Genomic DNA, 26,608 nt, shown 5'->3' with positions numbered 1-26,608 from the left:
ATTGGAATGAAAACTTAGACACTCAGGACCTTTGCTTGGTTGAAGATATAACATCTGAGCATTGAAGAGCTTCACGCTGCAACCAGCCAGTCTATGTATACCTTGCATACTCTTTGCATCTACCTAATAATTTGCTTTCCTAACTACCTTTATACTAATCAGTGGAATTTAGCTACAATACAATTCATCCTTTTATCCAATGTGTTCAGATAGATCGTAAGCAATTCGTGACGCAGCACTTATCCCAGCACTCCAATTGTTGCAGTTTGCCAACCTGTAAATAACCCATTTGTCCCTACTCTGCTTCTGGTCAATTAGCCAAACCTCTATCCATGTTATTTAATTACCTGTAAAAACATGAAATGCTGTAGTGTGCAGTAAGCTTTATGTGGCACCTTACTGAATGCCTTTTGGAAACTCCAAATACATGATATCTACTGGTTCTCTTCATGCTCCCTGCATGTTACATCCTCAAAACACTTAAATCATTCATGTATCAAACACAACGTGTGCACTGTCAGATTGTATAATGGTTTTCTAAATGCTGTGTTATTACTTCCTTAATAATAGATTCCAGCACTTTTCCAATGACAGACATTAAGCCTGTTTGCCTACAAGTACTAACAGATTAAAGAACAGCTTCTTCACTTTTGCTATTAGATTTATGAACAGACCTCTCATATATTAGAGTATGTCATCCTTCTTTCTTAAACAGAGATGTTACATCTAGCATATTTCAATCCCCAAAGACATTTCTAGAATTGACGAAATTTAGAAGATTACAACCATTGCATCAATGATCTTTAGAGCCACATCTTTTTAAAACCTTAGCACGCAGATTAGCGGATGCAAAGAATGTGTCAGCTTATCGTCCAATTAATTTCCAAATATATTTTCTCAACTGATTTTGTTTTATGTACCTTTCATTTGCCTCTTGTGGTCTACTCTTTTTAAGGATTTTTTTTGGTATATTCCACTGTGAAGGCAAAAGTAAAATGAAGGCAAAGTGAAATACTTATCCAAAGTCTCTGCCATTCTCTCATTTTCCTTTCATTCAAGCCTTAGCCGATAAGAGACAAACACTTACATCCATTACTATTCCTTGCCATAAAATTTTATTTGCACTTTCTTTTAACATTTAATTCGTCGCCCTTCATTCATTTTTAACAATCCTTTGCTGGTACTTAATTTTTTCTCAATCTTCAGGACTACCATTACCTTTGCAACAAGATGTCTTTTCATTCAATATGATACTACTCTTAATGTCCTTAGTTCATCAAGGAATGTACATCATGCCCTTAGAATCTCTCTTCATGGATGAAATAGATCTTTGTTGAGAGTTTTGTAACATCTCAAATATTTGACACTGCTCATCCATCATCCTACCTTTCAACATATTTCCCTAATCTACTTTAGTCAACTTCATTGTTCTAAACTTAAATGCAATTGCAAAGTTAAGGTACTAGTATCAGAGCTAAGTTTTGTATTCCCAAGCTGAATGTTAATCATTATGATATTATGATCACCTTTGCTTGGAAGCTAAACTTTAAGAAGTTCTATCTCTTTGAAGTGCAAAAATGGTTTAGGTCTTCTTTCCAGCTCTGAAAGCTTAGACTGCCACAAATATAACTGACTTTCTGCTGGTATTAAACAATTTACCTCAGCTGAAACCAGGCCAAGTCACTGGGCTCTACATTTAGATCCAGCAGAGACCAGGTGCTACCTGCTTCAGGACAACCACTGTCATCCCCATTCTGAACGAAAATCAGACAATGTGCCTTAATAACTACTGCCCAGTGGCTCTGACATCTATTATTACGAAGTGCTTTGAGAGGTTAGTAATGATCCACATCAACTGCAGCCTCCCAGATTGCCTTGATCCACCACAATTCACCTACTGTCACAATAGGTTCACGGCAGACACCATCTTCCTGACCCTACACTCATCCCTGGAACATCTGAATAACAAGGACACCTACGTCACTTATCAACTTAAGCTCTGTCTTCAACACCATAATTCCTGGGTCTGGGTGGGTTACTTTTCGGAAAGTCGGTGTGGACTGTTGGTAATCTAATCAAGCCAAGAAGAAATTACCTCTCAGGAGCCAGGGATATATGGAATTCACTGCCCAAGAGTGCAGAGAACACTGGGATGCTGATTAAATTTGAGGAGGGGATAGCCAGATTTTTAATTACTAACAGGTTAAAATGTTATGGGTAAGTGTCAGGCAAATGGAGTTCAATTGAAGATGAGATCAGCCATGATATTAAATAGAGGAGCAAACTCAAGGGGCTGAATTGCCGACCTCTGCTACTAGCTGTTATGCTTTTCCTCACAAATTAGGTTCTCACATAATTTGGTATTGTCAGCAAATTGGGAAATATTATAACTGCTCCCTTCAAAGAAATAATTTTCACACTGATTGTGAAGACTGCACCTAGCATGAATGCTGGTGACGCCCCCCACTAGTAACTGCTTTTTATCTCGACAATGATCCCCTTTAATTCTCTTAACAAATTCTCAATCCATACTCTATATAATCTTCAATTCCATGTGGTCTAATTTTATTTACTAATCTCCTGTGTGGGACATTATTAAAACCGTTCTGAAAACATGCAATGCTTTTTCTCCACCCAAGCTACAAGTAACATTCTCACTGTGTATCTTGTGAATTCAAATTATTTTACATATAAGTATTTTCTTTGGGCAATAAGCTTCATTTGTCAAATGACCACTGGCAGCCTCATGTGACTATGTTCAGTAACTAACCACTACAGTAACTAGATTGATAAATTAAAATGATCTATCAAGCCAGGTTTTGACTAGTCAGTATTACCATCGGTTGGGGTCATAATTTATGAGAATGACCATAATACCATAAAGTACAGGAGCAGATTAGGCCATTCAGCCCATTAAATCTCCTCCGTCATTTGATCAGGTCTGATAGATTTCTCAACCGCATTCTCTTCCCTTCTCCCAGTCACCCTTGATTCCCCCTAGTAATCATGAAACATCTATCTCTGTCTTAAATCCACTCAATATCTTGGCCTCCACAGACTTCTACAGCAATGAATTCCACAGATTAATCACCCTCTGGCTGAAGAAATTCCTCCTCATCTCAGTTCTAAAAGGCTGTCCTTTCATTCTGAGGCTGTGTCTTACTCTCACCTACCAGTGGAAAAAAATTCTCCATATTCACTCTACCCAGTCCTCTCCATATTTGTTAAATTTCAATAAGATTCTCTAACTCAATCAAGTACAGACCCATATTCCTCAACTGTCTATACGACAAGCCCTCCATCCCGGGGATCATTATTATAAACCTCCTCGGGACCTCCTCCAACAGAAACATATCCTTCCTTACATACAGGGCCCAGAACTGCTCACAATATCCCAAATACAGTTTGACCAGAGCCTTATATGGCCTCATCTGTACATCTCTGCTCTTGCAGTCCAGCCCTCTTTAAATAAACACTGACATTTGTCTTCCTAACTGTTTTCTGAACATGAATGTTAAGTTTAAAAGAATTCCTTTGGTCTTAGAATTTCTTAAGTTTTTGCACATTTAGAAAATTGTCTACATCATTATTCTTCCTCCAAAAGTGCATTATTCCACACTTGCCCGCATTGTATTCCATCTGTCACTTCTTTGCCCACTCTACTAGTCTGTCCAAGTCCTTCTGCAGCCTCCCCACGTCCACAACACCTTCACCTATCTTTATGTCATCTGCAAACTTTGCAACAATGCTCTCAGTTCCTTCATCCAGATCATTAACTTATAATGTTAATAGTTCTGGTCCCAACTTGGACACTTGATGAACTCCATTAGTCACTGGCTGCAATCCTGAAAAAGACCCCTTTTTCGTCACTTTCTGCCTCTGCCAATCAGCCAGTCTATCCATGCCAGTACCTTGCACCGAACACCATGGATTCTTATCTTATTTAGCAACCACCTGTGCATCACCTTGTGAAAAGCCTTCTTGAAACCAAATAGATCAGGTCCACTGGCCCACTTCTTCAGGTCCCATTTCTTTTTACCATTTGTTTTTCTCAGACCTTATTTACTGGTGCTTTTTGTACGTTCTGAGTTCTCAATTATAACTAAATGCTGTGTCAATAGTTGGATATTAAGACAAAAAAAATGATAAATCAGACATTTCCATTCTAGCAAATGTTATGTTCTTTAGTCAAACTTAGAGAGTATCCTTATTATTTTCCTAAGAAGCCAATGTCAAGCATTAGATTCATAAAGGCAAAATCTCATCATCATTCCAGGGCTGTTATCAACTGTTTCAGTGGTATTTCCTTTCAAAATGGTTTCAATGTCCTCCTCCCTGAACAATCAAGGATAAGCTTGAAACAGTGAACTCCATTCCAATGACAAAAATTAGAAAAACCAGAAAACTCCAGGCAGTCAAAACAGCAGACTTGCATTCTTAAGCAACTAAGTGCATCTTCAAATGCCAATCCCCAACTGCTGAGGATAGCAAAATGATCTGGTCAACAACATCTACATTTGCTTGAATCTAGTTACTCACCTTTTCAAATTGTATGTATTTTTGGAAACATTTGAGAATTGCTTGAGAACAAATTCAGCACCATGTATCTAAGTCCTAAATGACAATTGAGATATGAATCATGGTTTCTACATCCAGGTTATCAAATAGCTACCTACACTTAAGAGATGCAATTAACTCTGCTTATATGGGAAATAAGTTTCTACTTAGCCTACAATTTTAAATTGATTATCCATCACCACTGATTTCCCCAACCAGAGGAAATTATATTTTCTTATTCACTCATCAAAACCTATCATGATTTTAAAAACACTGATCAAATTTTCAGTTAATCTTCTCTGTTTCAGTGGAAACAGTCATTAGATCTAGGCTCTCTCAGAACCATAGCTTATCATTCCTCACAGTACAATGTTCAATATGTGCACTCTTTCTGCCTTTATTGCCCAATCTGCAAGCAAATGTGCAATGCTTTGCGCAGTATTCTGTGTGTGGTTTACGACTGCCACGTACAAACTTACAAGAATCTTGTGTGTCTGCACTCCATGCCTCAGCTATAAAATCTAAAGCATTAGACCCATCTGAATTTTTGAGGAATCATATGTTTACACACCTCTATATTGCTTTTTTTCCCCCAAATATAAGCATCTTTATTGCAATCTGAGTTCAATTTCTCACTTTTTCCAAAGATGTACTATCTCGGACCTCTCAAAATGCACTGCAACTTGTCTATCTATTCCAACAAACTTTGGTCATCCCAAAGACTTCTACACTTCTCAACATTTGCGTTCTCATCTCATCAAATTTCCAACATCAAAGTGAAATACTGCATTCTTAAACAGACAAATACATGACTTCTCAGGCTACATTAAATCAATTTCTCAAAGTGAAGGACAGTTCATTTTTTTATGATAATATGTTCTAAACCAACAGGTTTGATCATTATCCTAAACCTAGTTTTTTTCCCAAGCAGTGGAGAAGTCTACAAACCGGTGTCATAGTTCCCTCAAAGACAATGGCTGCTGATAACTGCCTGAGGAATTGTATGCCAGTAAGAGTTAGTGCTTTTAGGGTAGGAGGTGACACAGAGAAAGAAGCCAGGACCACTTATCCTTTGACATTTCCATTTTGCAGTCATTGTCCCTTCCAAGTGTAAATCACTTCTCTTACCATCGAAAAATAGAAATAAATAACCATGTTTAAAACAAACTTCAGCATTCATTTCTAAATTACCACAAAATTATATATTACCAATAAATTACCAATGTTCTAAATACATTTGGTTCCATAATGTTTTATCTACAATGATCTTAAGGGCTCTTTACTCAGTTCTAGTCATTTTTATAAATGAATAAAGCTGTAATACATTGGCTCTCAACTCAAAATTATGTAATAGATTTAACAATACAAAATCATGATAACAAAACATCTGCTAAGTTAAATTTCAAAGCCCAGTATTCCAGACTTTTGTAATACCAGTTCAGAATGTTTTCAGATTTCCAGCAAAACAATAAAATTGTTGAATAAACTTATTCACTCAATTATTTCGAGTAATACTTCATTTATATACATACTTATGTATATATTATGCATATATACAGACATGTTTCAACCTATACAACACCTATCCACTTAATACAACACTTTTCATTGTATTTTGCCACAAAATATGTGACAATAAATAAATCAAATCCAAGCAAAGGATATTAAGACCTCAATAAATTATATACCAAACAGCGAAAAATTGGTTTTAATTTTGAGGTTATATCAGTACAAATGATCATTTGACACCTAAACTTTACAATTTTCCTTCAAAGTGTAAATTCAACCTATTCTGTTCCTGAAATTGCAAAATTTCATGAGGATCCTTCTTTGCTTTCAGGACTAAAACACAATCAGGCTCCAATAGACTTAAGATTTTAAAAAAGCAAATTTTTTTTGTATTATTTTCCCTGGGATTTGCATAGCACTTAGAGTTAATATAAATGATTTACTAGATTCTCAAGTGTAAAAAATGTAACTGAAGTCCCTATCTTAACTGAATTGGGACTGTTGAAGTAATTGTTTTTGGAAGAAAGTGGAAAGAGTGCCTTTCTGTATCATTAAAAGTAAGACAATAGCTCAAGCGAGTTATGCCAATGACAATTAGGATGATATCGGATAATTCAGCCTTTCAAGAAAAACTGAATAAAGATAAAATATAAATGTTGAACAAAATTGCCCTTATAGCAATTAAAGAAATATCTGAAATACCACATGTTGGTATTACTCAGGAACCAGAGGCAATGCTTTACATTTGGAAACAAAGAACATTCGGAAGCAACAAACTAACAAATCAGAATTAGGAAGGAAAGCAAAGAAATGAGTAAAATCACATCTCCACAATATCTGTGACTAAGTGGGATTAGCAAAATCCCCTGAGAGAGAACATGACTGAGAGCCTTTCTGAATACCAAGCAAACTGTAAGGAAAATGCAAATGATTTCCTAATTATCTACAGGCTATTAACATGCAGTTCCAATTACCAGCAATTAAAATCTGCTTAAACATTATGACAAAAGTTTATTGAAATAGGAGAAAGAAACACACACAGAGAGGGAAGAGGGAATGATATGCTAATTACTGTACTACAAAACAATTGCTGAGTGTCTATTTCGACTGAAGATGCAAATAAATAGTAAATTTCCTGCATTCCAGAATTGTAAATTGGTTAATAGCCATTTCAACAATTCAATGCAATTTGAAAACAATCCTCAAGTCATGTCTGATGTACTTAATAAGGACAGAAGGTTTATGAACATTAATTCATCTTTCTAGGGTTTAAAATTTCACACCATTGCTACCAGTGCAAAATGTACCACAGATGCTTTCTGGTCAGTCTAGATCCATGCAATTAAAGCACATCTTCAGAATATCAAAAGACTGTTTAATGACAATGCTTTTGAAAAATCGGCAGTGATTGCAGTGCCACTGCGCTTCCTTCTTGTAGTTTCTTACAGGGGTGGATAGCTATGACATCAAGGGTAATCATTGTCTTCTGTAATCCACATACAAAGTGTTTAGGGAGAAGGATGGAATGAAGTGTTACAATATACAAGATGGTTGAAGGATGGAGAACTCATGGTTTGATGCCAGGAAAATGGCTGCATGTTGTCACAGACCAATTCAACTTTGATGGAATGGAAACCCTTCATGCTTAGAAATCTCATTGCCAGTTCATTGGGTACGTTATTGTTACGTCAATGCAGTCCATGACACAATGCTCTTGGTGGAATTCAGCGATGGAGATGAAACTCACTACCTTCTATGCTTATGAAGTACCACAATCTGAAATCCAATGTACTGTCTAGCTGCTGAAAAAAATCCATCAGTGACTTCTCAGATGCTGCAGTATACCGTGGTTTCTGAGACGAAGTTTCCAAGGTCTGCAGATGATCACAGGAAAGAGCCAATGGCCACAAACTTAAAGGATGCAGTGACTTTAACAGCAACTGGCTGGGCACAGCAAGCAGTGCTGTCAGATCTTGCACTAGGAGGACATAAATCTTTGAGGTCATGCACTTGCAAATTTGCGGTTTTCAACAACTTGTTCAGTTCAAGTTAACTTATTTTTCACTAGTAGATCCTATGTTATGTATCTTTGGCTTTCAAGTCCCTCATCACCACACTGTCATTCTCACGTGCAGGATTCTACCCTTCTTTTGAATAATGTTGCTCCTCATAACCACTGGATCCAAAATCTAAGAGTCATCTTTCCACTGTCAGCTGCTGCCTTCCTTTCTTTTTTCTGCGACAGACTATTCTTGCAGATCTTCCTTCTACGGCACTCAAAAAGATTTTGAACAAAGTCTTTAAAAAGCCCTGTTCTTCTGGAATCTGCAAAGTCGAAAAATGTGGTGCTGGAAAAGGACAGCAGGTCAGGCAGCATCCGAGGAGCAGGAGAATCAACGTTTCGGTGATCTTCAGCATCTGCAGTTCTCACTTTCTCCTTAGACTCTGCAAAGCTAGTGGTTTAATGCTTTCTCTGGCTTGTAAACTGTACAAACTTCCACTGACATTGCAGGAGGGATGACACTCACCTGCTCTCTGACACATTCCAGTTTAAACTCATGGTTCCAAAATGTGGACATGACAGAGTTGGACTGGGGTGGACAAGGTCAAAAACCAAACAATAGCAGGTTATAGTTCAACAGATTTATTTGAAATTTGAACTTTTCAGAGCTCAGCTATAGGACAAGCAAAAACGTTAACTTTAAAACTAACTGCCCTTTGTGAAATCTTTTAATCAGATCAGAGGTAGACTGCTGATTAAAATGCAAAATCCAGATTCCTTTCAAATCTTTGTTCCGAGATAATTAAAGGTTTTATCAACATACAAGACGTGACATCTCAGGTTAGTGAATGCACTTTAGGTGTGAGGTGCTGCTTCAAATCAATGTTTTAAGCTGAGGTCAGGTTTTATTTTTCTGATAGAAAAGAATAGTGAATGAAATAACTCCCACCACTGTACGTGCGCGCAAGCGAGAAAGACTGACCTAATTACTCTTTAAAACCCATCATTAAAATTAACCTGCATATCCCATAAGAACATACGAAACAGGAAAAGCAGTATGTCATTCAGCTCCTCAACCCTACTCCAACATACAACAGGATCACGTTTGATCCGACTGACATTCCTCAAATCCACTTTTCTATTTTTCTGCATAACCCTCAATTCCTAGCCTGATCAAGAATCTATTGATCTCAGCCTTAAATGTACACAAGGCCTCTTTCCTAACAGCTCTCTGTGGGAAGGAGTTACAAAAAAAAAATGTCACAACTGTCTGAGAAAAGAAACCCCTCCCTCATCTCAAGCTTAAACTGGTGCCCCTTTATTCTTAGGCTATGTCTTATTCTGAGAGTCTCCCATGAAAGGAAACATCAGTGAGTAGAGTTTCAACCAGTTTAGCCTTTGCTTACAAGACAATCCCTTCATACCAAGAATTACTTATGTGAACCTATTCTGAACCGACTAAAATTAAATACGGTCTTTCCTTAAATAAAGGAGCCAAAACTTCCCTCTCTATTCCAAATGTGGTCTCACCAACACCTTAGACAGTTGCAGTAAGACTTCTCTATTTTTATTCTCCAAGCCTTCTGAAAAAGGATTCCATGAGACTTCCTGGTTACTTGCCGCACCTGTGAGCCAGCTTTCTTGTGTTTTTTTTAACACAAGTCTCTTTGTGCTGTAACTTTCTTTATTTTCCCTTCATTTAAATATGTTCTGTTCTCCCTTCCAAAATAAACAACTTTGGATTTTCTCACATTGTATTCCATTTGCTGATGTTTTATCACTTACTTAACATATCAATATCTATCTCTAAATTGTTTGTATCCTTCTGGCAATCTGCCTTTCCACTATTTTTGTGTTGTCTGCAAATTTGGCTACAGAAGATTTGCCTCCTTCCTCCAAGTCATGAATATATTGTGAACAGTTGCAGTTCCAGCACTGATCCTTGTGGATCCCCACTGGTCAAAGATCAACAACCTGAAAAAGAACTGCTTATCTCCAATCACTGTTTCCTGCCTATAAGCCCATTTTCTAACCATACCCACATGCTACCTCCTGTGCTTATTTTATGACTTTACCATTCATGAGGTCCCTTGTTGAATGCCCTCCAGAAGTCCAAATACATCACTGATACTTTTCTATCCACTCTGGTTGAAATATCCTTGAAAAACTCTAATAAATCAGTCAGACCTGAATTCACTTTTGTGAAGCCATACTGACTCTGCTTGATTTTCCAAATGTTCTTTAAATATATACAAAGGGAAAGAGATCAAAGTGAAAATGCATCTGGGGTGATGACGATGGGGTAACAGAACTGGCAGAAGAGTCAGACAAATTTTACATCAATCTTTATGGCAACAATACTTCAAACATCCCTATAACGCTCAAGTATAGCGTGGAGGAATAAAGTACTTTCATAATTAGTTCCCTAATAATTAATTCAAGTATTTTTCCACTTGATATTATGCTAATCAGCCTAGTTATTTACTTTTAGCCCTGTTCCATCCTCAAATAGGTGTCAAATTAGTAGTCTTCTAAATCTCTGGTAATTTTCCAGAATCAAAAGATTTTTAGAAAATTATAACCAATGCATCCACAATCTCTGCAATTACCTCTTTTAGCACCCCTGAATGCAAATCATGAAAGCCAGAGACTTATTTGCCTTTCGTCCCATTAGCTTGTCTAATATTACTTCTCTAGTGATGGTGATGGTACTTAATTCCTCCACCCTATACTTGAGTTTAAATGGGACATTTGAAGGATCTTTCACTATGAAGACTGATGCAAAATATCTGTTTGACGACTCTGCCAGTTCCTTGTAACCCATAATCATCTCCCCAGATTAAATTTTCACTTTGACCTCTCTCCTTTTCTATATATTTGAAGAAGCTTTTATTGCCAGTTTTTATATTCCTCACTAGTTTGTCCTCATAATTTATTATCTCTATATTTATTATCTTTTTAGTCTTCCTATGCTGGATTCTGAACTTATCCCAGTCTACAAGTCTGCTTGCATCATCCTAACTTTGTGATCATCAATAAATCTTTACAACCCACGCAGTTTTGGTACTATAATAATGAATAAGCTCCAGTTACTATGACTTGGTTCAACAATATCATTGTGCATCATGAAGTTAAACTCTTCCTTGCTTGAGTGCGCTTCTCTGGATTGTGTCTGTAAGGATGCTGCTTTAGAGGTAATGCATCCTCTTTATTATCAGACCAGCAACGATGTTTTTCCTGTTTATTCAGTTAAACCAATTTATGATTCTGTGATAGCTTTGTAAATCACATCGAGTTTTCTGGAAGATAAAATATTATGCTATCTAACCTTTAAATCACTCCACATTATCAAAACAGATTGTTAGTGGATCAATTATTAAATTTTTATTTTCTAATTCATTTCTGAATGTTCTGGCTTCTTTATTTGATTTTCTATTTTTCATTAATGTAAATATACTTTTCTCCTTAATATTGACACTGTCATTATATCTCTAACATATTAACATGACGGCCTTGCTGATTCTCTCTTTTATCTGGAGTACTCACTGCATCAAGTTTCTTTTTGATTTGATAAAATCCAGTGAACTTTCTTTTTAATGGTTCCCCTGAGACAAATATTAACAAATATTAACTTTGTCTCTAGCAAGATTATTTTGAACTTTGGCCTTTTTATCTGCTCAAATTTTCATGTCTATTGAGACTCTTCAAATGCCTTCTAGCCAACATGGTTTGGTTACTTTTGCTCTGAAAGTCAAAATACAAGTTGGAAACATAGTTTCTGAGTTTTGGTTTATCAGTTTAAATTAGTTAAAGAAGAATGGTTCTCTCACTTTATGCCCATACATCAGTTCAAAAGGACTGAATCCTGTGGACTCATTCAGAATGCCCCTAATGGCAATAGTAACAACGGAATTTCTTTATCCCAGTGATGAGGGTATTATTGACACTAAGCTCTAATCATTGTCCTCAAAGTTCAATGCCATATTAGCAATGCATCTTGCTATTGTGGGTGATAAACAGAAGATGCAAACTGCTAATTTACAAATTAAGCATTATTTCTGAGAAAATCCGTGAAATAAAACTTGAACCTAGATCTAACTATTTCTTTGGATCATTTATACATTGTAAAAAATTGAACTAATTTTTCCATTATCATTTTTATACAAATGTTTCCTAAATGAACTGCTTTAAGAAATTTTATGAAGCATTCATAATCATTAAGACACCGATTCCCATTCCTGCTTTTAGATAACAATTTATTAAAACACTGCTAAATGGTCTTTTCAAAGTTGGTATTGGGATTAATTTGACAGTTGGGGCTACACCCTACTTGACATTTTTGCATAATCTTAGTCAACAATTTTTTTTTTAAATTTGAGCCCATGTTTTTCAAATTCTCAAGTGAGCTGAAAATGTATTGCTGGAAAAGCGCAGCAGGTCAGGCAGCATCCAAGGAGGAGAATTGACGTTTCAGGCATAAGCCCTTCTTCAGGAAGAAGGGCTTATGCTCGAAACGTCAATTCTCCTGCTCCTCCTGACCTGCTGCGCTTTTCCAGCAACACATTTTTCAGCTCTGATCTCCAGCATCTGCAGTCCTCACTTTCCTCTAAATTCTCAAGTGACCCAACATTGACATTTTATGAGCCACTTGTAAACTTTTGTTACAATACTCAAATGGGACTACACCTGATATACCACTGCCCATTCCTCACTGGCTTGTATTTGACTGGATCTCCATTTCCTCATTAGTATTGTGATAACTCATTGGAATAGTGCACAGAAATCAAGACCTACTATTCATGGAGCCATCACAAATACAAAAGGACTTAATCAAACTATCCAAATTCCCAATTTACCTAACTGATACACTCATCAGGTTTTTGTCCTTAACAGAAGACAGCTATTCAGCATGGATAGACTGTTTTTAACTGATGGTACAAAAGAAACATAAATCAGTTATGATAACTCAAATCATAACCCTTTTTTAAAAAATCCCATACCCAAACAGATATACAAATGAGACAAAACAAAATACAAATGTTATGGATGGGGAAGGAACAAAAAAAAAAGTCAATGAACCACAGTTCTGGCAGCAGTCTGGATTACTGACATCGATGAAATGTTTTCCTTTGGTTCCCTCTGGTTCCTTTTGACACTGAGGAGGGCTCACAGTGGTGGACCACAATTCTCAACCTTTCATTCAACAGTTGAGGATTCACTCTCTCGGTGACTCCGAAAATGTTTTCTTCACCCATTTTCCTTTCAGGAAGGCAATTTGCAGAGATACAGTAGCCAACTGCTCAGGATTTCATTCACTTCACCACTCTCAGATGGTCAGCAAGCGAGTTGTTTTCTTTTTCACAGGCTGGATCTTTCTGCTGTATTGTCAAACACAAAGTTGTAGCCACTCTCCCATGAACCAATCAACAAGTTGATACAATGCTGAGTACTCCAGGACACACACAACTGGCTCTGGTTGAAAAACTAATCAAAAGTCTGTTACTGAACAAAACTGCCCAGGGTTGCACACCTATTGAGCCAACTAGGCAAATATCCTCCTCCACTGCTTGGATAATTTGTAGACATAACACACAATAAGTTCCAAATGAGTGTTTCAATACTTTCTTCCACAGTCTCTTGGTTTAAACTGCTCTAATCAATTGTTAAATCTCTTCACAAAACAAAAGACCCATAGGCCACACATTAAAATCCAAACTCTTAGAAATGATATTTATAAATCACACATCTTTCATCGCATTATAAAGGAGAGACAGAATAGAGTACCTTCCTTGAGCATACTTCTGAAATAGTGAAAATCTAAAACAGTGGAAGATCAAAGAGATTTAGGGATCAAGGTATGGGAACTAACCGACAAACTTAAAATGCTGTTGGTCTTTATACGAAGGAGGTTAGAATACAAAAGGTTGAAAGTAATACCAGAGCTATAGAAAGCTATAGAAAGTTCTGGTCCACAGCTATGCTATCAGGAAGGATACTTTGGAGGGAGCACAATGTACATTCATTGGGATGACAGCTTGATTTCAAGGGTTACGTTACAAGGACCAATTACACTAGTTGGTTGCACTTCATGAAATGTAGAAAGTTAAGTGGTGATTTAATTAAAGCTTTCCAGAAATTAAGTGGAATAGAAAGGCAGAATGTTTTGTTTTGAAAGGGTGGAAAATTTATCACTGTTATTGCACAGACACACCTGGGTATACAGATCAAAGGAAGAAAGTTAGTATATCAAGTTCTTGCATGCTCTAGACCAAGAGTTTCTTCTGATTGGGATCTAGAACATATAAAAACGGCAGGAACAGCTATAAAAAAAAGGACAGAAAAAGGCCACTCAGGCCCTCAAGCCTGCTCTACCATTCAGTGGGATTATGTCTGATCCAACATTCTCATGTCCACTTTCCTACCCTTTCTCTGCAACCCTTGATTCACCTATTGATCAAGAAACTATCTTAGCCTTAAATATATACAAGGACTCTGCACCACCCCCAGAGCTCTCTGTGGCAAGGAGTTTAACAGACTCTCAAACTTCTGAGAGCAAGAAATTCCTTCTCATCTCAAGCTTAAATTGGGGCCCCTCTATCCTGAGACTATGCCCTCTGATCATAGACCCTGTCAAGATCTTTAAGAATTCAATATGTTTCAAAGAGATCATCTCTCATTCTACTAAATCGGAATGAGTCTCAATCAGTTTAATCTCCATGCTGTGGATTATTTTAATGAACTTATTCTTAACTGCCTCCAATAAAATAACATAATTCCTTCAACAAGGGGACCAAAACAACTTTCAAAATGCCAATTGTTGTCTCATCAGTACCTTGGACGGTTGGAGTCAGACCTCCCTGACCTTACACTCCAATCACTTCAAAAAAGGGCCAAAATTTCATTAGCCTTCCTAATTTCCTGCTGCACTTCTGAGCTAGCATTCTGTGCTTTGTGCATGGATATGCTTAAGTCCCTTGGTGTTTCAGCTTCCTGCAGTTTTTCTCCATTTAAACAATTTCTTTTTCTCCCTTCTGAAACAACTTGCACATTTTCCCATTTAGATTTGATTTGCCAATTTTTTGCCAATTTACTTAACCTGTCAATATCTCTAAACTGTTTGCTATCCCTCTTGCAAACTCTCCATGTATTTTTGTGACATCTGCAAATTTGACTACAGTACACTCACTTCCAAGAAACTAAAGAGTTATGGTCCTAGCACTGAATCCCAACTTGAAAACCAAAACCCCTCATCCCCATTCGCTGTTTCCTACCCAAGTCGATTCTCTATCCATGCCAATATAGTACTTCCAACAATGGGCTCTTATGACAAACATTTCACAAGCATCTTGTCAAATGTCTTCTAGAAGCCCAAATAAAACACAACCTCTTTTGTGCTCCACCCCAAAATCCAAGCAATCATTTTGTAGTCAAAGGTAAGTTCCTAAATATACATTTTATTTGTGCTGAAGACACACAGCTTTACTTTGTAACTACCTGCATCATCAGACTTGCTGCCGAACATGGAAAATGCCATAATTGCCTTGAATTCAAAATGGGGAATTGTAATAGAGACAGCACAATAGAAGAAGAAGCCAATATTCTGAAATACCAAGTAAATCATTTGATTCAGGCTCTCTCTTTGTTTCAGTTAGTGAGTGTATCAACCATTGTGCGTTGGAGTCACACATTTCAAGAGTTGCCCAATTAAAGTAATTCAGTAGCCTTGCATATTCCACTTTGATTACAACTGCAAAGTTCCCAAATATGAATTCTGGGGTGTAAATGGAATCAAATAAGTTGCTCACACTTGCTGGCCAAGCTCACAAGTAAAAGACAATGACTTGGTCTCGATGCAGCAGTGTGGTCTGTGCCTTCAGAACTCTTTCACACCAATTAGCTCACATCATTCCAACAATAGGGAAAAAAGATTATTAGAAACTCCTGTTTGTTGTATAAATGGTTGAGAATGTAGTGCAAAATCATTTGTCACCAACTGTCTACTGGCTATCAAAAAAAATGGTTCTCTCACTCTGAGCACATATTTGGATAAAATAAAGTTTTGCACAGGGAATTGTGCTGAGAATAAATTAAATCATTTTATGGCTGATTCATCAAGCACAGTGCTCAAATTTCCACTCATTTCATTCATTGCAGAATGGCCAGAAAAATCAGACACAGCATGTCTGCCATTCCCAAGTCAGCACTCACTACAAGCACCAGAATCACCCAAATGCAAGACAGCCCTTTAGGAAGTGAATAAAAACTGGAAGGTACTGTAACACAATGTCAAGTCCAATCTGGTTATTAAACTTTTCCGTAAGCCTGATCCTACAAAGGTAAGATCATCCTGATTAGTTTCCTTCTGCTTCAATCTTTTAATGTGTAGCTTGTCTCAAAATGTCATCTGAATTCAATTGTTCTTTTATAGTAATATCAGTTGAGTATCGATCTTTGTGGTCCAGTAGTTAGTCAAAGGCTATCTCCTTTGACTAACCTTTCCTTCATGTCATCCTTCTTCTTGTGATGAATTGTTACAATCTCAGCTAGTGTAATTACATACAAGTAGAGTGGGTCATTCATTTCTTCACTGTTGCCATTTACCAAAAGGAATCCTTTTATCTGAATCTCCAAATCTTCGATTTGCAGTGAAAGACAAAACAATATATAACAAAGTAATATCCTGAGCTCTCATAAGTGCAAAATGATAACCAAATTCCTTTTTGAGAGATGTTGATTTGAACTTTAACCTGATATTTGAAGCAGACAGGGTCCCTTGAATTATTTTATAACATTTAAATACATGGCTTTTTTTTCTGACTAAGTCTCAGTGCATTGAATATTGTGATCTACAAATTAGAACCTTTTTTTTTGGTATATTTTGATACATCATGTGTTCACTTTGGCTTTCTGCTCTTGTTGTAATTACATTTATAACACGGCATACACACATTTCTCCAGCCAAAATCAGTCGTGCAGTTCATTCATCCCCAAACTATAATTGGCCAAATATGAAACAAATGAGCTAATGAAGTCTGGGTTACACAGTAGACTGCAAAGACAGGCAGGATTTATTGAAGAAATCTTGCCATAAAGGTCTACATCACAGCACGTGCAGAAGAGTTAGACTTTTGTAACAGGATCTAGGAACTGTGCTAGAACTCTGCAAAATTGTTTTACAATTCAGAACAGTAAGAACGAAATACATAGAACCAAACTACACATTTAACAAACCAGAACAAGGTATACAGCACTTGCTGCAATAGCTAGCAATATTCATGAAAACTTCAATCTTCAAAGCCTCCTGAATCCCAGTGCTAAATCTTTTTGATATGCATACCAGATAGGCTCTCAAGTAAAAATAACTGAAAAATACTATTAGTAATCAACCAAGAGCCCTTGGAATTTTGCTGGAGTTACTGGGAGCAGATAGCATCTAAATACACATAATATCTGTCTGATCTCCTTCCCACCCTCTACAAAATTAGGCAATAATTGTGCTAGAAGGAAAGGAAAACAATTTAAATACAGGGAAAGACAAATATTTGCATTTGGCAGCAGGCATTCTGAACAGAAATTCTCTGAACATTATTGAGATTTATATTTCTTCAGTTTTCTTTTGTGTGAGTGGAATACTGAAGAACTCAAGAGGTTTTACCTGCAGTTGTTTATCTTGCCCAGGAAATTAAATCAGAGAGAATCAGGTTTAAGTACAATACAACACGTAAGTGATATGACACAGGATGAGGTCTCAATGTACTAAATGGTCCTTTTCATTACATTATGTACTGAAAGAATATGTTGTTTGTAACAGAAAGGCTCTAGTAAATAGAAACCTCAATTCTACTGGCTATAATCATGGCCAGTAGAATATTTGGAGTCAAGTGAAGGACAAGTAATTAGCTTGACGCCAGCAGACACACCACAGAGAAAATCTTCAACGTCTGCCTGCCTAGGAGACCCATTGGTTTTGCTCTGGATGTGTAGGAATGAGTATGGGAAGTTGTGTTTGGCAAAGTTAACACTTCAAGAACTCCTGGGATTTTAGGACAGCTCTGAGAAGTTTCCACACTGACTCTGGCCTCATAATGGTTAATTAGGGACTTCATCTGGAAATTCCCAAGCAAGATTAGAATCAAGTAAGTCTGAATCTGAGCAGAATTTAGAGTATTTTTCCAAATGGGCTCTGGCTGCACATGTCAACTGTGAAATTACTTTTAAATGCAAAAAAAAATCGGATGTAAAAAGAATCTATTTATTTTAACCTGCTTGCTTTGATTTTATATTAACCTCCGATTTAGTCACTTTTTTTTGTAATTCTCACTTCAATTTTAAATTTTCTGCCTGACCAAGAAATTCCAACTTCTGTTTCAGTAACTTTACTTCTAAAGGAAAGATCTTAACTTGAAACCTAATTTTTTTTTCTCTATTTTCCCTTTTGCCTTATACACCATATTTCTCCCCTTGAAGTTTGCATTTAACACTCACATTGGAAAAGGCCTCATGCAGGTAAGAATGCCAAGGGAAGAGTGATATCAAACAGAAGTTATGAATTCACTCTGTCAAACATCCTTGGATATGGATGTCATGCCAGAGCAATGAAAGCTTGCTGAAGTTACAATTCTGTTCAAGAGAAACCAGTGTACAAATAGTAGATTGTTTTCCTGAAAACTCTAATTTATTCATTAAGATATCAGATTCAGAAGCTTGCAGATGAAGAATTTGCATAATGTGAGCAATTGAAAAGATAGCTGATAAAGCAGCGTTGATCTATTTCATAATAAAGTCTCAGCACTTCACCACTGGATTGTTTCCTCTCTTTCTCTCTCCCACCTGACCTAGCAAACTACAAGGGGTGTCCATAAAGAGTTATGTATTTACTTGAGTTATTACTGATCTTAACTTGAATTTGTAGCTTTATTGTATTATAGCTTCAACACAAAATACATCAGTCAAGTTTAGAAATATGAGAGAGAATAATTAGAAATAATTCAATAAAAAGTAACTTTAAAAACATATTGCTTAAATATATTAACAGGTATAGAGGATTAGTTTGGAATGATGTATGCAACTTACAAGATGTGGACCTGCCCAGACCCATGTACCATTGAGGGTAAAACCCACATGCCCAACAAATGAAAATTGCACTTCATCAATGGAAATTGCACAGCTCACAAGTTAACTGGATATGAACTCAATCAATTAGGAAGAGGAATATTGCTGGGGAGTAGACCTTTATGCTGCCACACAGCTTGTTAGAAGTGGTCATTAAATCTGGGCAGTCATTAAAAAGAGTAGCAAAGTAGCATGGAAAGGTAAGGCATTGCATACAAACATGAAGCAGCAGTTGGCCATTCAGCCCCACAAGCTTACTCCCTCATTCATTAAGATCAAAGCTGATCTGACCATAATCTCAAATCTGCAATCACACCTTCCCCGATTACCTTTCACTCCCCCCTTGTTTAACAAGCATCTACATATCTCTGTTTTAAAAATATTCAAGGAATCAATTTCAGGAAGAGCAACTGAAGATGCATGACATCTGAGAAAATCATTTTGTAAAATCTCAGTTTATAAATAAACAAAGTTTGGGAGAAGATTTGTAGCTCAAGTGCTCGTTGTTGTGGTTTTGTTCACCGAGCTGGGAATTTGTGTTGCAGACGTTTCGTCCCTTGTCTAGGTGACATCCTCAGTGCTTGGGAGCCTCCTGTGAAGCGCTTCTGTGATGTTTCCTCCGGCATTTATAGTGATCACTATAAATGCCTGAGGAAACATCACAGAAGCGCTTCACAGGAGGCTCCCAAGCACTGAGGATGTCACCTATACAGGGGACGAAACGTCTGCAACACAAATTCCCAGCTCGGCGAACAGAACCACAACAATAAATGAACAAACCCTGATTTTTAAACAGTGACCCCTGCTTCTCCCATAAAAGGAAATACACACCTACACTGTTAAGATCCCTCAGGATTTTATATGTTTTAATCAAGTCATGCAGAACATGAAGCTGGATTTTTCAAGATAGCATGCATTTTTCGGCACCAGCTGTGCAGACAAAATGGGCAAAAGTAACGATAGCCATTCCCAGCTCAGCGAACAGAACCACAACAACGAGTGGGCGGCACGGTGGCACAGTGGTTAGCACTGCTGCCTCACAGTGCCAGAGACCCGGGTTCAACTCCCGCCTCAGGCGACTGACTATGTGGAGTTTGCACATTCTCCCCATGTCTGCGTGGGTTTCCTCTGGGTGGTCCGGTTTCCTCCCACAGTCCAAAGATGTGCAGGTCAGGTGAATTGGTTATGCTAAATTGCCCATAGTGTTAGGTAAGGGGTAAATGTAGGGGTATGGGTGGGTTGCGCTTCGGCGGGTCGGTATGGACTTGTTGGGCCGAAGGGCCTGTTTCCACACTGTAATGTAATCTAATCTGTCCATAAACGATAGAGAAGCAAGCGAATAACCCATGCACGATTACAAGTAATCGTTAGGGATTCTAAAGTCATGAGGTAGATCATTTCATCTGTAGATATGAACAAGATTCTTACATGGTATGTTGGACTTACAGTTGATTGCAAATGTCCTGCACTCATCGCGGATTCAAACTAAAATTTAACCTTCTGAAGTGCCAGGTACTAAATAGCAACTAACAGTGAAAGACTAATTTACATATTTGCTACTTGAGGTTGTCTGAATGTCTAATTTACAGCAATTATTAAACAACTCTTAGCGAAGCATTTAAAAAACCAAACAATGATCAAAGACAACACCTTTGTGAAAGGGAGATAGTAGCTGACAAACTTATGAGAGTATTTTGAAGATGTAGCTAGCAGAAAAGGAGAACCAGCAGATATGGTACATTGGATTTTCAAAAGACATTCAATATGTCACTGCACAACAGTTCATACGTGAAATAAGGGGTTATATAGTTAGGGCAATATATTGGGAGATTAGAGGATTGCTACAAAATTCTGTGCTGAGCTATCAGCTATTCAGAATAAGACCATAATCATAGGAGCAGAAATTAGGCCAATCATCCCATTGAGTCTGCTTTGCACTTCAATCATGGCTGGTAAGTTTCTCAACCCCATTCTCCCTCTTTCACCCCGTAACCCTTGACAATCAAGAACCTATCTCCACCTTAAAGATACTCAATGAACTGGCCTCCACAGCCTTCTGTGGCAGTGAATTCCATAGATTTACCACTCCCTGGCTGAAGAAGTTTCTCTATTTTCATTCTTCCTTTTTACTCTCAGGCAGTGCCCTTGGGTCCTAGCCTCTCCTAATAATGGAAACATCTTCTCAACGTCCACTCTGTCCAGGCCATTCAGTATTCTGTAAGTTTCAAGTAGATCTCACCCCCATCCTTCTATACTCCATCGAGCTCATGCCCGAAACGTCGATTCTCCTGCTCTTTGGATACTGCCTGACCTGCACTTTTCCAGCAACACATTTTCAGCTCTGATCACCAGCATCTGCAGTCCTCACTTTCTCCTAGAAGACACTATCCCAGAAACCAATCTAGCAAATCATCGCTGTCTCTTCACAAGGCAAGAATATCATTTCTTAAGTACGAAGGTCAAAAATACACACTGCTCAAGATGTGGTTTTACCAAAGCCTGTATAATTGACTTCCTTATTCTTGCACTTCAGTCACCTTGCCATAAAACATGCCAGTTTTCTTCTTAAATGCTTGCTGCATCTACACATCAACTATATATTTCTTATACGAGCACATTCGATTCTCTCAGAGCAGTGACATTTACAATTTTCACTCCTTTTATATATTCTGTCTTTTTTCGCTGTTTACCAAAGGAAGTAATCTCTTGTGTATTCCTACATTTTACTCCATCAATCATTGTGTTGCCCATTTACCTAACCTGTTCATATTTCTGTAACTTCTTTGTGTCCTCCCTGACTTTATAATGTCAGGAGTCTGTCAAGGTAAACTTGCAGGTTGAGTCAATAGTTAGGAAAGCAAATGCGCTGATGGCATTTATTTTGAGAGGACTTGACTGTAAAAGGAGGGATGTACTTCTGAGGCTCTGTAAGGCTCTGGTCAGACCACATTTGAAATATTGTCTGCAGTTTTGAGCCCCATATCTCAGGAAGGATGTATTGGCCCTGGAGTGTGTTCAGAGGTGGTTTAGGAAAATGGCCCCAGCTTAGCATATGAGGATGTCTGAGGACTCTGGGTCTAAACTCGATGAAGTATAGAAGGATGGGGGTCGGATCCACTTGAAACTTACAGAATACTGAATGGCCTGGACAAAGTAGACGTTGAGAAGATGTTTCCATTAGTAGGAGAGGTTAGGACCCAAGGGCACCCTGCAAAGATGCATTCTCCGCCCTCTACTATACTCCCTGTATAGCCACATTCCACATGAAGGCCATCTACAAAAATGCTGATGACACCACCGTCAAACAATGATAAGTCAGAATACAGGAAGGAGATAGAGTGCTTGGTGCTGTGGCGCAATGATAACAATCTCTCTTTCATAGTTGGCAAAACAAAAGAACTGATCATTGACTTCAGGAAGAAAGAGAAGAACACACCCCTAACTTCTTCAAAGGAGGTGTGGCATACCGGGCCGAAAGCATTAATGATGATGACCAACAATCTATCCTGGACCTCCCTCGTAGATGCAACAGTCAAGACAACAGAGCAACACCTTCTTCCTCAACCGGTTTACAAAATTCTGCATCTGCGTAAGGACCTTCACGAACTTTTACAGATGCACCATAGAAAGCATTCTATCCAGGTGCATAGCGGCTTGGTACAGCAACTGCTCTGCCCAGGACCGTAAAGAAACTACAGAAAGTTGTGTGCACAGCCCAGACCATCTTGAAAGCCAACCTCCCATTCATGGATTCTATTTACACTTTTTGTTGCCGTGGAAAGGCTGTCAAAATCATCAACGGCCCCTCCCACCCCAGTAATGCTCTCTTCGAACCACTGCCATCAGGCAGAAGATACAGAAGCTTGAACACACACGCCAACAGGTTCAAGAACAGCTCTACTCCTGCTGTTTTTAGACAGTTGAATGGACCTCTCCAACTTCAAATAATGCTGATCTTGTCAACTTTGATCTTGTTTTGTGCACCTCCTGCTGCAGCCATAACCTTGCATGCCTCGCTCTGTGTAAACACTCTGACCCATATGTCTTTGCTTGCTATGATCTGCCTATACTGCTCACAAAATAAAACTTTTCATTGTATTTAGGTGCATATGATTCCCATCAAATCAAATCAAAGCAAGGGTCCCAATACCAACTCCTGGAGATCTCCACTAAAAATCTTTCTCCTGCCCAAAGACTATCTATTGACCATTATGTTTCCTATCACTCAGCTAATCTATTACTCAGCCAATTTTGAATCCACATAGCTGCTGACCTTTTTATTCCATAACCCACCACATTTCTCGCAAGTCTGTTGTGTGACACTGCAATAAATACCTTCTGGACATCAATCACATCAACAGCATTATCCTCTTTGACTTTGTTACTTCTTGAGCAACCCTATCCAAACCACAATGCTGCTTGTTTGCCACACATTTCAAGAGTCACTTTTATCAAACAACACTTCATAACTAAAATAATTTGCAAACTATGCCTCAACATTGTGGCACACCAAGTTCTAGTTACCCAAAATATTCTGTGTATAAACATTCTTCTCGTTTCTTGTTAAGGTTAAAGATCTTAATTTCTGTACTCTTAATATGGCCTCCAGAAAGACCATTTTTAATTTTTATTGGCATGAGGACTAAAAATGGGAAGATACAATTGCCTTGATTTAATGCAATAAGATGATATTCGCAATTTTTAATATAAGTTCTCAGTTTTACATATAATGTTGTCTTACTGGAGCAGTGAGGAGAAATTCCAGACAAATCAGCACCAGCTTTTTTTGTAGGATCAGGAGAGCTCATCTGGGCAGGTGACTACTGTCTTGTGTGTGGACAAAATAATACTAAAATCCAGTCTTTCCCTACTCTGTGTGGAAAAGTAAAACAAGATCCAAAGCAGACTGCAATTCTCCTTCCCCTTTCTTCAACAAGCTGCTATTTCTGCAAATCAACAGCTGGACAGAGATTGGAAGTGTGAATTCTCAACCAGTGAACTGGTTTTTGTAACAACTTCATGTCATCAATGTCATAAGAAAGCAAAAAAAAAGTTAACAAATAACTGACATTCATAATCTGGTCTGGTGCCAGCGCTGTGCTTTTCTGACCTTTCTTTTTCCTTCCTTACTCATCATATTGATGGTCTTTCTTGTCTCTTTGTATGTCTGTTGTATGGGTATGAAAACTTTAAAAAGATGCAAAATTATAGAATGATAAATTAGCAAATTTTTTTTCCCATTAGTAGTTTAAAAACAATTTACTTGCAACAAGTTGTAACTTACTTGATTTTGGAAAAACATGACGTGCATATTCTTCGACCTGAATAAGACAATTGCGTAGAACCGGAGTAATTTAGGTTTAATCAAATTTTCATGTTTGTGACAACTCCAGGAAGTGAATGGAGTTTGGCTTCCACTGTCCTACCCCTATGAGTCATGATACCTCTTAAGCTGTAGAAACAAGGCACCATAAATGTCCTTTATTGTTGTTCAAAACATTCAATAACCATGCCAGATTACCATTTAGTCTTTCCAACTTGGATAGAAGTCATCCTCAACTGCTTTTTAAAAAAATCTTTCAAGAGATGTCAACAACACTGTCAACATCAGCTTTGATTGACAACCCTAATGGCTTTTGATAGTCTCTTCATAACGATAACCCCAACTTAGTAAATGGCCTTTTTCCATATCTTTCAGTTTCTTCCCATAACAATGTGCCTTAAATTATGTACAATATTATGAATACAATCAAACAAAGACCTTGGAAAAGTTGAAGTGCAATTGATAGTGAATGGGAAATGGCATAGTGGCTTGATGAGACAGAAAAATACTTTACCACAATAGACGTGTGAGAATTCTATTGATGAAAATGGAAAAAGGAACCTGCCAGGTTAAATGAACTCAAAACATACTGTCTAACATTCCTCTAGATGCACGTTCTGAGCCAAGCAGCAAACAAGGGAGTAAATTTTCAATATAGCGTCCATCATCAAAGATTCCTCAAGGTACTGAAAAGCTTCCACAGTACGTAAACAAATAATAGTACAACATTGAAAAGATTTGACAAGTCTGTCCCTGAAAATCAATGGCCAAACATTCACACCAAAGGAAGTATTGGAACACAAACTGATGAGGAAGGTGTTGGAATATCCAAAATATCTACCAAAATAGTTAATAAAGAATATCAATATGAATGTATAAGAATGACAAGCCTGAGTTACTCAATTCAAGTTGTTGGTGGAACTCCCTGTGAAAGTTGAGTCATGTATCCTACAAGTACCCTCAAGGAATTACTAAAGAACTTAAAGCTATAAACAAAGACATTATGTGGAACTGGATAAAAATGTGACAGGAATATCAGTAAGGCTTATTAATAGCAAATGAAAAATAACCAATAGAATTACTTCAAACATCAGAAGGACAACTAAATGCAATTAAGTTAGTATACGGAATCTTACAGTGACTTGGAATAATTAAATTTGAGGTAATACTAACATATAAAAATGTTGAAACAATGAGATATGATATAACACAAATAGAACACTGGGATAACTAATGGATATAGTCACACAGTACCTTTTTAATGGACTGCTAATTCAGAAATCCAGTCTGAAGGTCCACGAGCGCAACTCCTACCACCTGAGAATACAAATCTGGAATAATAAACTTGTTTCCATAATAAAGACCATGAAGCAAAAGGTTTACCAAAAAACACATTTGCTTCAGCAAAGAAATCCTGCTGTCCTTGCCCATGCTGGGCAAGATGTGATTTCAGACCTGTAACAACGAATGACTCTTTACTGACATCTGAAAGGGTCCAGCAAACCATTTCGCTGTGTCCCACCACTTCAAAAAGACTGAAGAAAAATATAACAATTTGGACATTCAGCATTCAACCTCGGCACTGGATAGCATGAAGGTACACCTAACCAACAATCTGCAAAGTCATCCTCACCAATATCCATAGGCTAGTGCAATAACTTGGAATGGAGTCACCGTGGGCAGCACGGTGGCACAGTGGTTAGCACTGCTGCCTCACAGCACCAGAGACCCGGGTTCAATTCCCACCTCAGGTGACTCTCTGTGTGGAGTTTGCACATTCTCCCTGTGTCTGCATAGGTTTCCTCCGAGTGCTCCGGTTTCCTCCCACAATCCAAACAATGGGCAGGTTAGGTGAATTGCCCATGCTAAAATTGCCCATAGTGTTAGGTGAAGGGGTAAATGTAGGGGAATGATTCTTGGTGGGTTGCGCTTTACCGGGTCGGTGTGGAGTTGTTGGGCCGAAGGGCCTGTTTCCACACTAAGTAATCTGTAAGTAATCTAATAATAATCGATCAATATCCCTTGATATGCATAACTCCTGCAACAGCACAGAAACAGAGGTGGCACCATGGCAGTAAGCAAATAGGAATGAGTAGCCCAAAAAG

General features: G+C 37.8%; 1 protein-coding gene across 1 annotated transcript in view; it reads right to left on the bottom strand.

Moving 5' to 3' along the window:
• Positions 1 to 26,608, bottom strand: part of lrba (LPS-responsive vesicle trafficking, beach and anchor containing) — an 894,965-nt gene that overhangs the window by 453,365 nt on the left and 414,992 nt on the right. The gene's annotated exons all lie outside the window — the stretch shown is intronic.

The sequence above is a fragment of the Chiloscyllium punctatum genome, chromosome 1, assembly GCF_047496795.1.
Source record: "Chiloscyllium punctatum isolate Juve2018m chromosome 1, sChiPun1.3, whole genome shotgun sequence".
NCBI lineage: Eukaryota > Metazoa > Chordata > Chondrichthyes > Orectolobiformes > Hemiscylliidae > Chiloscyllium > Chiloscyllium punctatum.
The sequence above is the reverse complement of the archived record's forward strand: the minus strand, read 5'-3'. Positions and strand labels throughout refer to the sequence as shown.